Genomic DNA, 15,009 nt, shown 5'->3' with positions numbered 1-15,009 from the left:
TATTTCCTAGTTCGTAATTTTTATATTGTATACACTATTTCGTAATTTTGTAATTTAGGCGATTCCCCATTTTATATTTTACAATTACTCCGATCTTGCGGGGGCTATCGATACAAAGTCGAAGCCTCGTCGGGTTTACCGTTATAGTCATTTCGATTCGCGTCCCGACGGTTTTAGGCATTTCCGATCGGAAGACGAGTCGCCTCTCGCGGCCAATCGCGATCGTGGTCGTTTTACTGTTAGTCAATCGCACGCGGTCGACTGTCGCGGGGAGACAAAGACTCGCGGCTTCGCGCTCATTGCGAATGACAGCCGCGACTTCGTCACGGATACGTACTCCCCTGCATTCGTTCGACTCCTTTTCTTACCAATTCGTTTCCCCGTCTCGAACGCAGCTCCGTTTCTTCGAATTCCTCCGAGGACTAGCGATCGCTGGTTTCGCGCGTCCGCTCACGTACCGCTTCTCTCTCTCTCTCTTTCTCTTTTTTTCTCTCGTAGTCTTTTCAAGTTAGTCGACGCGCCACCGAAGAGAGAAGATCGATGGAGTGGCTGCTTCTTTAACCTCTTGTGACAATCTTTTGTCCCAAATTGCAATATTTTCTCAATTTCAAGTATATTTAAGTATAATCCAGGCGAAACAAATAATAAATTTATTACTTCTCAATAATTTCTATCCAGTAATATCGTACCGACGTGTTCAAAGGAAGAAGAAAGCGAATTATTGTACACGGTTCGGTCACTCGTTATGGTCCGCAATCAGTTGCCTATTCTGATTAATAGGTTATCCCTTCGACTAGTGTTGGCGCTTAAAGGCGCTTTTAAAATTTACTTTCAAGACGTTAAGTGCCGTGTCGGTCACTGGTGACCGACGAAGCAAATTTAGTACCCATTAAATTAAAATATATTAAAAATCAAAAAACTTTAAGAAAAGAATAGTAGGTGAATATTGCTTTTATTATTAAATAAACAGTATACAAAATAATAACGCAATTGTAATTTTAATGGGTTTTAAGTAAGTAATAGCTTTTAAAGCAATATTAGCTAGGTTAGGTTTAGGTTACGTTGCTTTTATTATTGTATAAACAGTATACAAAATAATAATGCAATAGTAATTTTAATGGGTTTTAAGCAATAGCTTTTAAAGCAATTTTAGCTAGGTTAGGTTTAGGTTAGGTTGCTTTTATTATTATATAAACATTATACCAAATAATAACTTAGCTAGGTTAGGTTTTGTTATGGTTAGGTTATGCTTTTATTATTGGTTAGGTTTTATTATTGTACAAACAGTATACAAAATAATAACGCAATAGTAATTTTAAGTAAGTAATAGCTTTTGAAGCAATTTTAGCTAGGTTAGGTTTGGGTTAGGTTGCTTTTATTATTGTATTAAAATATAATATCTTTAAAATATTAAAATATTTTAAAGATATATTTTAATACAATAATTGTAATTATTTAAAGTATTAAAATATAAAATATAATATTGTATTAAAATATAAAATCTTTAAAATATAATATTGTAAAATATAATTTTAATGGGTTTTAAGTAAGTAATAGCTTTTAAAGCAATTTTAATTAAGTTAGGTTGCTTTTATTATTATATAAACATTATACAAAATAATAACGCAATAGTGAATTTTAATGGGTTTTCAGTAAGTAATAGGTTTTAAAACAATTTAAGTTAGGTTAGGTTTAGGCATCCATCACAGAATGTTGGAATGTACTTTTGGCGAATCTCCATGACAAAAGCTGCTAAATTACTCGGAATCATTTATCGCGACGGACTTTCTTCCAGCGGCCGTTCTCTTCTCTCTTCTGCCTGTTGGATTAATATCCAAAAATTGTCATAATTTATCACCTCGCGTTGCGCGAGAAACACGTCTCGCCGGGAGACGTTTTCTGATCTGGTATTTACATATTTATACCGGATACCTCGGAGACACGCGACGAGAGAAGCCGACGACGTTTGAAGCAGAAACGCGGCGCGCTGGAATAAAAAGGAATAGAAGGAAGGAAGTAGAGAAGGCTCAAGAATTCGAGGGTGGTTTCACGCACCGTTTCTCTCACCTTTCGTTCCCTGGACAAGGGCGTGTCTCTGAATAATTTACCGATCCCTCTTGCCTTAATTTCGCGCGAAAGCTTTCCGCTCCCCTTTTGTTTCGGTGCCATCACTCTCTTTTCCCCCAATTTTCAAGGGATTTGCTCGAAATTTTGCTCTAAAAATTTGCCCAAAATCCGAATAAAATCCGGCGGTAGATAAAGTTTCGAATCAGGTACGAATTCCAAACGAAAATATACAGAAGAATCAGGCTAGTGTCGAGTGAAACGATAATCCAGTTGAATCGTTGGATCTCCTCTGATCATAACGACTGAAAACTATAGCTGTCGACCCATTTCAACCAGCGATTAATTTCTGTGCATTGTTGTCGAGCACAGACAATAGTCAAACGAGTCACTCTCATTTGTAAACAGAACAAGATTCAAAAGTTCTTCATCTACCAGCAATTTATTTACGAAGCTTCAAATAAAATGACACAACATTGGAAATATACTGTCGTTACAGCATATGATATCATTCAAATGGTACTTAACAGAAAATTTCGTTATTCCTTTCTAATAATATATGCGATATCGTTTCAGTTTAAAGCAATCAACGTGCATTTACGAGTTTGCTAGAACAAGCATAATATACAAGTATAGTATACAAGAGTTTCAATCTCTGGGACAATAATATCCGCCATTTTGTAAGAAGAAGTCGAGTCTATGCGAATTATTGAGTCAGTCGACTCATTTAAAAAATCAAAAATCTCTTCTTTCTGAAATTCTTTTGTTCTTTTCACGTTGTTTATAGCTTTCACTCTAGACTTGTACATCGCATCATACAAATGTACACGTTCGTTATAATTATCAGGAAATTATAAGAAGGAGTAAGTTGAGGATTTAAATACGACGATTCCTCCCAGAGGGGAAAGTAAAGCAGATGGTTAAAGTTGATGTTTTTTAATCGATCGGCGTCAGATGTTTCAAGCCATTTTATCGCGCTTTGTACGACGAAATAATGGATCGGCGCGAGACCTTCTCGAGACTCGTCATCGTGCAAGACTCTCGACGCGGAACCAAGGAACCGTGACCATAATTTTCAAGGCGCCGACAATGATCAGCCTGAGAATGTTCCAGATTTTCGTCGATCGAAGGGACAAAAACTCTGTCTGATGTTTCACGAAATGTGTTTCCTCGTCGCGATCGTTTGGCCCTCGGTGTTCGATCGTCGAAATCCCGGAAATCGATCGTTTCCTTGTCCACGCGAGATTTTTTTCTTTTTCTCTCTGTTTTTTTTTTTTTTTTCAGGCCGATTCGCGAAACAATGCTTCCGCGAAGGCCACCGGTTATGCAAACGCGTGCGTTCGCACCTTTTGCCACCAGTTGTTCGTGACGTTTTTACGTATTACGTAAAAACGGCCTTGGACGAGTGCAGAGGATTTGATTTACGCTGCGCGTCGAGTGCTAACGTTCTTCTCCATCTCGTGTCTCTTTAGAGTCTAGACCAGTGAAAACACGTCACAGTTGGCGTGTTTTTCTTGCTTCTTTTTCTTTTTTTTTTTTTCGGTTTTCGACTTCTCAACCGGAAGCCATCCTAATTATCAATCTAAAAGATCAATCGTCGATGTCGAAGTGGTGAAAACTACCCTTAAGGTTGGGAGAGTTTTCAACAATATTTTGGAAATTATTGGAGATACTGTTTCTGTGTACATTGATAGAATTATTGTGTTTTCAATTATCTATGTGTATAGTTTACAAAAAGATCCATTTGTACGAACGATATGAAATATTTTTTCAGAAGTTTCTCCTTTTCTAAGTAAATGATACATTTGTTGAAGAAAATTCGTTGACATTCACTCGAAAACCTGAAGAAAACTTTTTTTAGTATAATTTTTATTGTTCAGACAAAAGTTTGTTTGCAAAATGGTAAATTCATCGTTTAACCTCTTTTTTTATTATTATATAAACAGTATACAAAATAATAATGGAATAGTAATTCTAATGCGTTTTAAGTAAGTAATAGCTTTTAAAGCAATATTAGCTAGGTTAGGTTTAGGTTAGGTTGCTTTTGTTATTGTATAAACAGTATACAAAATAATAATGCAACAGTAATTTTAATGGGTTTTAAGTAAGCAATAGCTTTTAAAGCAATTAGCTATGTTAGGTTTAGATTAGGTTGCTTTTATTATTGTATAAACAGTATACAAAATAACAACGCAATAGTAATTTTAATGAGTTTTAAGTAAATAGTAGCTTTTAAAGCAATTTTAGCTAGGTTAAGTTTAGGTTACGTTATTTTTATTATTATATAAACAGTATAGAAAATAATAACGCAATAGTAATTTTAATGGGTTTTAAGAAAGTAATAGCTTTTAAAGCAATTTTAGCTAGGTTAGGTTTGGGTTAGGTTGCTTTTATTATTATAAAAACGGTATACAAAATAATAACGCAATAGTTTATGTATAGATTTAGGTTAGGTTGCTTTTATTATTGTATAAACAGTATACAAAATAATAACGCAATAGTAATTTTAATGAGTTTTAAGTAAATAGCTTTTAAAGCAATTTTAGCTAGATTAGGTTTAGGTTACGTTGCTTTTATTATCATATATATACAGTATACAAAATAATAACGCAATTCATCATATATATATACAGTATACAAAATAATAACGCAATAGTAATTTTAATGGGTTTTAAGTAAGTAATAGCTTTTAAAGCAATATTAGCTAGGTTAGGTTTGGGTTAGGTTGCTTTTATTATTATAAGAACAGTATACAAAATAATAACGCAATAGTTTAGGTATAGATTTAGGTTAGGTTGCTTTTATTATTGTATAAACAGTATACAAAAAAATAATGCAATAGTAATTTTAATGGGTTTTAAGTAAGTAGTAGCTGTTAAAGCAATATTAGCTAGGTTAGTTTAGGCTAGGTTGCTTTTATTATTGTATAAATAGTATATAAGAAAATAATGCAATAGTAATTTTAATGGGTTTTAAAACAATTTAAGTTAAGTTAGGTTTAGGTTAGGCATCCATCACAGAATATTCTAACTTTTTTAACCTTTTACACTGGAATGTAATGTGCTACGCACATCGATAATTTTTACTCCCAAAATTGCAATATTTTCTCAGTTTTAAGTATATTCAAGTATAACCCAGGCAAAGGAAATAATAAATTTATTACTTCTCAATAATTTCTATCCAGTGATGTCGTACCGACGTGTTCAAAAGAAAACGAAAGCGACGAATTACTGTGCTCGGTCACTCGTTACGGTCCGCAATCAGTTTGCCAGCGCAAGCGGTTAAAGAATCACTGCTTTCATCAGTCTGTGCAAAAACTACGTATCTTTAATAATTATTTAACAAAATATGTTTCGCACCCCCAACTTTAAGGATAGTTTTCATCCCTTCAACATCGAATATTCCTTTCTCGAACTACTACACTGCCGCGAAATTTCATCAAAATCAGCGATTACCGGGTTCAGTATGTTCTCTGTATTTACTCGCGAGTGTATTTAGTTACTTACGAATGTATTTAGCTGCTCAGTTATTCATACTAGGTTACTTGGTCTAATGAATATAATCGTTAGTTCAAAAGTGTTTCGAACATGAATGTCAGTCTTTTCTCATTTATATTTGCCCTTATTCCTTTCAAGGACTACTACGAAGTTCCCAGAATATCCTCGACCTGTATGATCCTTCCTGTCTTACGTTTGACGTTTCGCCTTCTACCACCCGAATTTCTTCAATACATCGGACAGTGTTCTCCGAGAACACCAAACACACACTTGCAGCGAAATAATACACTTGTCCGAAAAATAGGTTCGAAAGCTCGTTTGTCTTTTATCGTCGGTTGGCAGGCAGCGAGATAGCCGCGTATCTCTCGGTTGCACGTGCGTCGTAAGCGAAAAACGTGGATTCTCTCGCGCGTGCACGTGGATTCGCTGTTGGCCACGTGCGCTTCGGCGAAGCGTCGCGTAGTAGTCTCCAGGTAAGAAGCGAGAAGAAGTGGCGTGATTCACCGTATCGCCGTTTCAGAGACTGTGAGAAGAAACGCTCTCCCTCTCGCCGAGCGAGCGTCATTAGGCACAAGGCCTAAGTAGTGAATGCGAGTTGCGCGTTGCACAAAGCATAGCTGCCCAGCCGTGGAAAGCGTTGTCTCCAGAGGGGGCAGAGAAACAGCTCGCGTTATTGACAGCTCTCGGTCTTCTTGCTAGCTGATAACGTGACGCTCGACTGAGAAGAAGGAAGGGAACGGTCGTCCCATTTTTCCGATCGGAAACGACGCCGATATCTGATATCTGTGCGCGCTACGAAATTTTTGTCGCTGACGAGAGAAGTCGCCGACATATATCTATTATAAATCGTTGTTAGCTCGCGGAAAGAAATCCTGCTTGGCCTCGTTTCGAAACGAGCGCCTCGTTCTTAAGATCTTTCTACGTCTATCGATTCTATTACTTATTATACCATATATATATAATATATTATATATATATTCCTATTATTATTATAAATAATATTAAATTATTATACTATATATATAATATATTATATATATATATTCCTATTATTATTATAAATAATATTAAATTATTATACTATATATATAATATATTATATATATATATTCCTATTATTATTATAAATAATATTAAATTATTATACTATATATATAATATATTATATATATATATTCCTATTATTATTATAAATAATTATATATATATATTATATATATATATATATATTCCTATTATTATAAATAATATTGCGGGAAAAAAAAAAGAAAAAGAAAAGAAAACTGTAGTTTAATTTGATAATATATTTTAGAAGAATTTTACGATCATTTTTATTATGACATTTTATAACAATCTTGTGGTTTAAATAGTTTCGTAGTACCTTCCTTTTAGAGATGGTTTTACGTTTATTTGTAAGGAACAGTTTTTTTTACAGAAAATTTTGCACACTGAAAGATCATGAAAATCTGTTAGAAAATTTATTGTCTAGAACAGTTGACAGATTCGTTTGAAAGTATCGTTGAATTGTTTCTCTATTTCTCGAGACGAACTTGCCCCTAGACTTTTCAATAATGAACAATATGGACGATAGACTTTCGATACGTGAATAATAAACGATCGTTCATTTTCGCAAACAAAATCGGGAATCGGAATACCGGCGGAGCGTGGCAGCTAAAAGCCGCGTAACTGAATTAGGAGCATTACAATCCATCATACTTAGGGCTGTGCGGCTAATGCAACGTGGAATGTGCGTAATGAACGAAACACGCGCAATGTAGTTTAAGGGGGTACATGCCTAACAGAGATTGAGTAAAAAGTAATTTCGTATTCTACCTGACAATGCTCGCGTGCGTTCGAAAAACGACATATCGTGGAGTAATTGAAAAAAAAAAAAAAAAAAAAAATTCTGACTACTTGTTCGTTCGATCGAAAGTTACTGCTAATTCTTGAGAATTAACGAGTGAGATTAATGAAGGAAATCGAGACATTTTGAAATTTTATTACGAAGAGAAGGGAAGAACGCGACTTTGGTTGTTAAAAAACATTTGTGACGTTTACAAGCACGATGCAGTGTCGGTGCATGTGGCACAAAGCTGGTTCAAGTTGGTTTTCAATCTGGAGATTTTCATGTCAGAGACGTTCGACACCTCGCTCTGGTCGACCAGTCGCTGGGAAAGTCGATGAAATCGTGGAGAAAATTGAGCAAGACCGGCACGTTGGCAGTCAGCGGTGTCGGCAAGGAACTAAACGTCGACCACGAAACAGTTTTAAACCATTTGGAGGAGGCTGGATACGAAAAGAAAGCTCGATGTTTGGACGCCACACGTGATTCGACACTGAAAAATTTCACCAATCGAATTTCTTTGGCCACCGGTCGAAAATTGAGAGAGCTTGATGCATTGGGAAGTTTCGATTCATCCTGACTTTACGCCATCAGGCTGCCATTTGTTTCGGTCTCTGCAGAACTCTTCCAACATTTTCACGTCAGGCGTCACATACATGTGTGTATATACTAATTTTGCTTGTCCAAAAAATATCAGTATAAATAAACAAATGAAAACATTTGTCGACAGAGCGACTGTATCAAAATATTCTACGTATAAATACACTATAATTTAAGTGATGATTAAAATAAATAGATTTATACACTCGTGTTTCTGCTCGAGCAGAAATTGTTATTAATCTCGACAAGAACGGCCGTATCTTTTAAGTAGTTCGAACGAAAGTCTTGGAATGAGGATTCGATTACAGTTACAGTAATGAAATTGCAACAGTTAAATTAACATGATGGAATAACAAAGAATCGTACAGTTATTTATAAAACGTGTATAAGAAGAAGATATTTCTTAGGCGACTGTCATTTCAAACATCCCGCTGGGTAAATGTTAATGTTATAAAATTGACTTTAACAAAGGGGCCTCGGTGAAAATCGCGCGCCTCCCAGTTTTTCCATACAGAAATCACACAGAAGTTCTACTTCATTATAGTCTCATCATTATATAAAAAAATAGTCGAAGGAAAATCGAACAAATCGACGCCCATTTGGTTCAATTTAAACCTCGCAAAAGTCAGAAAAAGAATCTTTCACTTTTGCACCGAAGTACGAAATTACTTTTTACTCGACAAAATATTATCGCTTCGAAGATAAAAACCGTACGCTGGAACGAGGAGCAGCATTCGGCGGGAGGAAAATTTCACTCGCGAAATGCCGAGGCCGCGTCTCAAGTAACTCGCGCCTCGCTGACATCGGGGGAATTAATAACTCGCGAGAGCAACGCGAACGTCGATAGAGATGAGAGCGTGTTTCTCTTCTGATCTTTGGCTTTCGCCTCTCTTTCGTAGGTTCTCTCTACTCTTTGGTTGGCAGAAGTGTAGGTTTGCGTTTCGACAAACGTGGCCGGAACGTGCTTTATCGCGCGTCGTTTCGACGACGTTGAAACTCTCTTTTTCTCTGTCTCTCCTACTTTGCGACTGGCGAATAAGGGCGAAGGAACTCGAGTTTAGCAAGATTATCTCGCTTTTTTGGGATAATTTAAGAAAACACGGCCAGTTATTGGATTTATGTACGTTCTTACACGACTTAAAAATCTTTTGTTTTCTGTCTACGTTAAGTGTGGTTAATGCCTCAGTTGCCTGCAAACAGCTGAAGCATTAAAAATTATAAAACACAAAGTTACTGTATGTTTAAAGCAATTTTTCGTCGCAATGTAGACCTGACGGAAATTAAGTTTTATTTTATGAATGAAATGTCGTCGTCTTTTAATTAATTTTTAATTTCATTAGTAGACTAATGATTCGTGGGTTGTTTTCACACTTTTTTTTTTTTTTTTTCTTGACGATAAGTGTCTTCTATTTAAGAGCTACAAAGTAACCGACAGGTTACACACTTACAAAAGAAGAATGGAAGGAGAAAGTTTGCAACAAATTGCGCACGAGTTTGGAATGTCAAAGGAAGATATGGCAAAAATTACGAAAGGTAAATCTGAAAATTCGGGTGAGAAAAAGGAAAACAACTGCTCGCGAAGACCAGCCAATCATTGAAGAAGCAAAAAAAAAAAAAAAAAAAAAAAAAAAAATTTGTTCATTACTTCACAGCAAATCAAAGAAAATCGTTGTCTACCAATATCGATCACGCAAATCAAATCTCGCATTAATGAAAGCTACATTTATGGACGGATATCTAGGAATAGACCATTGATTTCAAAAGTGAATGCACTGAAACGTCTAGATTTTGCTGAAGAGCATTGTAATAAATTGATTTCATTTCTGGAAGTCGATAATTTGGAGCGATGAAATTTGAATTGAATTCAAACCAAAGGAAAAAATATATGTATGAACATATGGTGGTGGGAATATAATGATACGAGGTTGTTTCAGTGACACCCAAGTAGGAAATTTAACAATTATTGATGGAAGACTGACTGCTGTCAGATATATTTATTTGAGTTATGGAATGAAAATTTATTTCAGTCAATTGAAAAATTTGGAGTTGACAGGGCCCACGTGTTTCAACACACAGCACAAAATAGTTAACAAATTTTTCGAAGAATTTTTCCGTGCTCCCCTGGCCACCTCAGAGCTCGGATTTAAATCCTATAGAGCATCCATGGGATGAACTTGAGCGAGAAATTCCAGAAAATCAAAGATATACAAAGTTGAAATTCGTCACAGCCATAAAAAGTAAAAATAAGAATGAAATTACGGTAGATACACTGAACAAATTAATAAATAGTATGGTTATTAAAGCCAAGGGTTATCAAACCTCTTATTAATTAATTTATTATATAATTTATTAACTTATTATATTTATTATTTTATATTATACTATATTATATTTATTATTTTATATTATATTATATTATATTTATATTTATTATATTATATTATTTATATTATATTTATTATATTTATTATATAATTTATTAACTTATTAATTAATTTATTATAAAATTTATTATATTTTATATTGCATCTCATAGAAATATTCATTCGTTATGTTAAAATACAAAAATATCATTATTGTTACTTTGTTTTATTTATTTGTTTATTGTCATTCGTTACGTATCATCTCCCCTTATGAGTTGTGACAATGAAACAAATGACTTTGTTCCCAATTCAAATATCATTCGCAAACTTTTTAGCCTAAATTTCCCGAAAAGTGTAAGCGTCAACTTAAATACCGACGCGACTGTACGTCGCATTTACGTGTCGGCGGCGTGAACGTGCTCATTGGAAAAATCCATCGAGATAAGGCGAACGTGATGCGTTTCACGATGTTCGCCGAGATTCGGAATTGTTTGACGAACTATTATCAATATTATCTTTACATTTTTATTCTCGCGGTTATTTTTGCGAGTGTATTGTAGCTAATTAACTGCTGAATGTTATTTTTATACATTTCGATTCTTGTGGTTATTTTCGGGAGTATATTGCAGGCGATTAATTCACAGATTTATTGCAGCTATTAAATATTATTCTCACATTTCTATCTTCTGATCACTTGTAGGAGTACAAAGATTCGTACTATCGAACAACGAATTATTAAATCTTTACGTTTCTTAGAAAAGAAAGCGACGAATTGTCGTATATACGGCTCGGGGTCACTCGTTATGGTCCGCGCGAACCAGTTGCCAGCGCGCAAGGCGGGAGTCAGGCAAACTTATCGATGCAAACGTCGATCAACCGCTTCTATTTCGAATTTTGTCGTATGTACGAGGGAGGAGAAATGGGAAGCGCGGGCAAAAGGTAAAAAAAAAAAAAAAGGGCCAAACGGGGAGGAAATTGGAAAATTGCGCGAGACCAAGTACCTAGGAAGCGCTCGCGCTTCCTGGCACTTGCTGGAAATTAGGCTTGCGAAACGCGGCCTACTTGAAATCAGCATAAACGAGCCTGCCACTCTCGTCCCTCGGCTCTTCCTTCCGTCGTGGGGAGAGAGGCCTCTCTGTCCCTGACGCGCATGCGTCGAACTGGCCGTGCCATTGGATCGCAATTAGCAGAAAGTAACTGTTTTTTTTTAAATTCTTTTAATTTTTTTTTTTGCGAATTAATTTCGTTTTACAGATATTTATCGGTGTGATCTTGGTTCACTTCGTTGTTCGAGCTTGTCTTATTATATAATAGAAAAAGGAAACGTTAAGGATAGCTGGTCGATTTCAAAATGGGCGACAATGTCGAAGATATATCTCGTCGTATTTTGCTGCACTGCAAATTTCCCAAAAAGGAGAAGAACTCCTTTCGTAAAGAAATTATCTGACGAGTCAGAATTGGCTAAATTTCACTGCTGATGGCAAAATCCACGGTCTTTTGTTTTTTGTTTTTCATCGAAAAAGATAAGAACTTGTTTGAAAGATGGCGAAAGATAATTAAAGAAAAATGAACGCTAGAACTATCAGAGTGGAGGAAATGGCCAATTTATAATTTCGTAGAATAATTTCGCTATGTTTCCTTTAGAGATTCGAATGATTTTTGTAAAATATTACAAAAGTTCGTGTTCTACAGGGTGGTCACTGAAAGACTGAACGACTTTACAATCACATGTTTTTTTAAATTTGTTTTAAATTGTACAATAAAGTTATATAATATTAAAACAAGTAATTTTATATAAAATTATATAATAATAAATTATATATAATTAAAATTATAAATAATTTATAAAAATAATTTATAATTTATAAAAATTATTTATAAAAATAAATAATTTATAAAAATAATTAAAAAATATATAAATAATTATAAATGTGAGAGGACTCGTAAGAAACGTAGAGTCTAAAGTTTCAATAAAGGTTAACCGCTATTTTCAAAAGTGTAGTTTCAAATGTATTCCTTGAAGGTCGGTCGCTAACTGCTCGCCGGATTCTGACGTTGAGCGATACACTTTTTGCTTCTGTTGTCAGGGCGATACAGTTTTTGCCTCGCTGACGGTTGGTGACCTGACAAACACGTTAGGCTCTAGTTCAACTATACACAAAATATACTGTTTTCGCATACACAAAAATAATTTAAAAATTATAAAATATGTAATTAAAATTATATAATAAAATTATTTTATTTGATAATACAATTAATATAATTAACCTGCAGAGGAGGAAAATAAAAAAGACTGAAAATGAACAAGAACTCCCTTCATCATAATCCTTTTCTAATTTCCCTGCATTCTAATTTCTTCGACTCTAATCCCCGGTCCTAGTTCTGTCAACAGAGTTTTTGTTTCTCATGAAAAATTCGTCTCCTCACGAGAAAAAAACAGACGCAGTCAATTTTTCGGTCAGCTCGTCGTCGCGGCGGACTAAAATGATTAAATTAGTAATAAATTTATTATATAAATTTAATTATAATGTAAATAAATTTATTGTATAAATTTAATTATAATGTAAATAAATTTATTGTATAAATTTATTTCATTTTATTGTATAAATTTAATTATAAAATATAAATATAAGAAATTAGGCAAAACAAACATTTGTCACCTGTTTATCAAAAACATGTCTCATTGAAAGTAATTTTAAGTCACTCTGCCCAATGAATAATTAAATGGCTGCAGCGTAACTGACTGTACAAACGTAGAGCATAATCAATTGATTTTTAAATGAATTAATGAGCGAACTTGTAATGAGAATCAGCGACTCCATACATCACGTAAAGGGGGATCGTTAATAAAGAAATAAACAAATAACTTACACGCTCGTTAAAACGGAGGGTTTCGCGTGTTTCCGACACACTTGTGGGGAGGGGGGAGAGAAACGCCGGGTTCGCCATGGTCGACGTTATCCTGGATCGAGAACGTCGTGAGTCGGCACAAAGGGGGGACGCTATCGACTCGTTGAATCGCCATTCGATGACGAGGTTACGCGAATTATTACGGTTTCCTTTGCCAGGGAATTTCACGGTGGCCGATCCCGTCCGAACGAGGCTTCCTCTCGTCGATGATCGTCGCGGACATTGCCTTCCAATCCTCGATATATTTGTCTCTCGAGATCCTCGAGCTTCGATCGGTAATTTTTCTAATTAATGGAGGACATGAATTTCAGGTAACTTCCTGCTCTCTCGTTACTCATCATTTATATTATTTACTGAAAATGATAATTTATATTATTAAATTTATATTATTCACTATATGATATTATACTAATTATACTATAATTATACTATAATATTGTTGCTGTAATATTACTATACTATTTATATTATTATTATTATTATTAAATTTACATTATTCACTGAGAAAATATTAATTACTTGAAATTGTAATTTCAAATGTGCTCGTACTGTTGTTAGTGTTTAACATTAAATTATAAATTTATGTTATTAATATATATATGTGTGTGCGTGTATAATAATTTTCATTTTATTTTGTGCAAATTTAAGTAGCTAATTTAAAACGATAACATTGAAATTAATATATTTTTTAAAAAAATTAGTTTACATTGAAAATACAATGTTTTTATTTTAAACTATATACATATATATATATGTATATATATTTAAACTATATAGAGATGATATAGAAATAAAGATAAACTCCATCCAATTGTAAAGTTAGAAGCTTTAATATCTCGTTTCAATCTTCATTCGCAGAAATAATATTTCATAAATATTTTACATCGAAATAATCGCTCCACAATATTTTATAGAAATAGTTATGATTTTCATAAATAATTTCTATTTATGGAAATTAGAATTTACAAACAGTCGGGTGGTTATCAAACGAAGAGTTTCTACTTGCGAGTTATTACGATTACCTAATGATGATTATTACGGCCGATATGCGTTACGTATTAATGTTATGTTACATGTTACACCCATGTTCCCACTCGTCGATCTTTTAATAACATTCCTTCGTTTTGATTTCCGTTGCAGGTACGTAACTACGTGATCGATGTCAACCAGTTACCTTTACGTAAGTAATCATGGTCACGGACGTGCTTTTCATCGATTGCGTCTCCCTTCCTCCTCCCCCTCCCCCTCGTCACCTTCCTTTTCTCGCATCGCGCGACCTACGGGCAAGCTGTTCACCGTGTCCGTTTCATCGACGCGGTAATTATACTTGACGATCTCGATTGTTTTTGCATAAACCTTCCACTTATGTTTTTTTTTTTTTTTTTTAACACTGACGTCTCGAAAAAAAGTCACACGTACGTGACAATGGCCGACAATACGTGCATACCAAATTTGCGTTAATAATATTAATAATAATTATATTTATAATAATTTCTATGATAATATTATATTTATAATAATTTCTATAATATTATTATATTTATAATAATTTCTGTAATGATATTACATTTATAATAATTTCTGTAATAATATTATATTTATAATAATTTCTATGATATTATTATGTTTATAATAATTTCTATGATACTATTATATTTATAATAATTTCTATGATATTATTATGTTTATAATAATTTCTATGATACTATTATATTTATAATAATTTCTATGA

The 15,009-nt window shown here is 34.0% G+C and overlaps 1 protein-coding gene across 2 annotated transcripts in view; it reads left to right on the top strand.

Moving 5' to 3' along the window:
* Nucleotides 1-15,009, top strand: part of LOC122538528 (zinc finger protein jing) — a 166,072-nt gene that overhangs the window by 69,711 nt on the left and 81,352 nt on the right. The gene's annotated exons all lie outside the window — the stretch shown is intronic.

The sequence above is a fragment of the Frieseomelitta varia genome, unplaced genomic scaffold (genome assembly GCF_011392965.1).
Source record: "Frieseomelitta varia isolate USP_RPSP 00005682 unplaced genomic scaffold, Fvar_1.2 scaffold_166, whole genome shotgun sequence".
NCBI lineage: Eukaryota > Metazoa > Arthropoda > Insecta > Hymenoptera > Apidae > Frieseomelitta > Frieseomelitta varia.
The sequence above is the reverse complement of the archived record's forward strand: the minus strand, read 5'-3'. Positions and strand labels throughout refer to the sequence as shown.